The following is a 2450-nucleotide window of genomic DNA, read 5'->3' as shown; positions in this document are numbered from 1 at the left end:
TGAGTGAGTTATTGCAAAACGCACTCGGTCTGGTAAACATCTGGTCCAAGGAATGTGGACTTAGCGTCAATCCTACCAAAACGGAAATGGTACTTTTCACAAGGAAGTATAAAACTCCCTTATTTAAACCTCCCACCCTAAACGGAGTGGCACTTACTCTCTCAACCGAGGTCAAATACCTTGGAATTATTCTAGACAAAAAACTTGACTGGAAGCGAAACATTGAAGACCGCTCCAGAAAGGCCAATACCGCCCTTTATGCCAGTAAGACGGCTATAGGCAAAATATTTGGAATAAAACCACACATAGTATACTCGATGTACACAGCTGTGATAAGACCCATCTTTTTCTACGGGGTCACCGTATGGTGGCCTGCGCTAAACAACACTTTGTCCAGAGCCAAGGTGGAACGAGTGAAGAGGACGGCTGCCATGCTAGTCACGGGAGCACTGTCCACTACGCCCACCAAATCTCTAAAAATAATGCCAAATCTTCCACCTGTGGATCTCTACGGAAAATTTCGGGCCGGCTGCAGTGCGGCCAGGTTAAATACAATCCAGCCGTGGAGAGACCTCCGATTCGGACACGCAAAAGTACTTAAAACTCTACCGGATAATCTACGACAGATAGATTATACCACTCCTCTACTCTGTTTAGACAACAAATTCTCCACAAGAATCCCAGAGAGGAACGAATGGGAAGGGGCCACAGACCTGAACCCAGGGTCTACGGCCATATATACAGATGGTTCCAAGCTTAACAAAAGAGTGGTTAGCGGGATCTACTCTGACGAGCTCGCGCTAAACCTCAGTTTTCGCTTACCGGACCATTGTAGTGGTTTTCAAGCAGAATTAAACGCCATAATGGAGTCGGCACGGNCCCAGGGTCTACGGCCATATATACAGATGGTTCCAAGCTTAACAAAAGAATGGGTAGCGGGATCTACTCTGACGAGCTCGCGCTAAACCTCAGTTTTCGCTTACCGGACCATTGTAGTGGTTTTCAAGCAGAATTAAACGCCATAATGGAGTCGGCACGGTGGGTCATAACCTCCGCCCCTCCAGGACGGCCTATTGCTATCTATTCTGACAGCCAGGCTGCTATCAAATCTCTCAATTCTAACGGAACAATGTCCAAAGTAGCCATAGAATGCAGGAAGATTCTCACCCTGCTGGCATCAAAATGCTCCTTGACTGTTGTATGGGTCCCTGGACATAGGGACATTCCTGGCAACTGCCTAGCCGACAAGCTGGCAAGGAGGGGGATGGAAATATCTGAAGTCAATTCTGCTCAGAATGCGGGCATACCTCTAACCTCCTGCAAACACAGACTAAAGGCGAAACTCGTCCAGGAGGTAAATTTCAGGTGGGCTGTGAAAACCACCTGCCATACTACCAGGCAAATTTGGCCAAAGGTTGATGTAAAGCGATCCATAGCTTTTATCCGGCTGGACCGCTCCTCTCTCAGTTTAGCAGTCGGGGTAATCACCGGACACAGCCTGATGGGCACACACGGAAAAAGGCTAGGATACCCCACCAACGATTTTTGTCGCAGTTGCAGTCACGAGGAAGAGGTGGAGACCGTTGAACACTATCTTTGTCATTGTCCCGCCTTGGTCAACACGCGCACCCGATTCTTCAACAAGAACTTTCTAGATTGTTTAGCCGATTTGAACTCGGCGAACGTCCTCGACTTTTTGTGCTATATAAAACGCACTCGGTGGTTCAATTACTAAGGAAGGGAAAGAAACAAATGGCTTAGGCCAATGGCATCACAAGAGCCCACGTGTGAACCGCGCTCTGCGCGGGGCTGCCACTCCAACCTAACCAACCTAACAGGATCCCTCCTGGTAATACGAGAGATAGACTTTACTTTGACACTTGCTTGGATATTTTCGAAAATCTCATTTTCCAAAAAGTCAAAAGGAACTTGGAATCCTGGGAATGAATACCCGAATACCCTGAGTTTACAACTGCGCACACTTTTGTTAGCATTTTCAATAGAAACAAAGAAAACCTTGTACAAGGATTTTCCAATCGCTAAAATATTGTCCATACCGCTGACATTTAGTTTTTTTTTTTGGCAAATAAGAATAAGCCGTTTCTTATTTGTTTGTTTTCAAATGTTGTTTGTACTTGTTTCTCATTATACTTGTGAATTTTTGTATACTGCAATCACATATGAATATTACAAATATTTTATTTGTCTTTCAAATATTTTCCTCACTCATAAAAGAATTTTCTCGCATATAAACCATTGTATAGGCTTACAAGTATGGAAAGCGCCATTTTGTTTGTTTACATTTGAAAACAGCTGAGATCACCTGATTTTCAATTCTCTCATTCTCCGCACAGAGTTACATTCAAGTTTCAGAAAAAACTTTAAAATGTAAATTGAGAAATATTTTAGAAAAATGTGTTTTTATTCATTTGAATTCAATAAAAAAGAAA

This window comes from Rhagoletis zephyria, unplaced genomic scaffold, assembly GCF_001687245.7.
Source record: "Rhagoletis zephyria isolate East Lansing unplaced genomic scaffold, Rhagoletis_zephyria_1.1 Rzeph_scaffold_10600, whole genome shotgun sequence".
NCBI lineage: Eukaryota > Metazoa > Arthropoda > Insecta > Diptera > Tephritidae > Rhagoletis > Rhagoletis zephyria.
Note: the sequence above shows the minus strand (reverse complement) of the source record.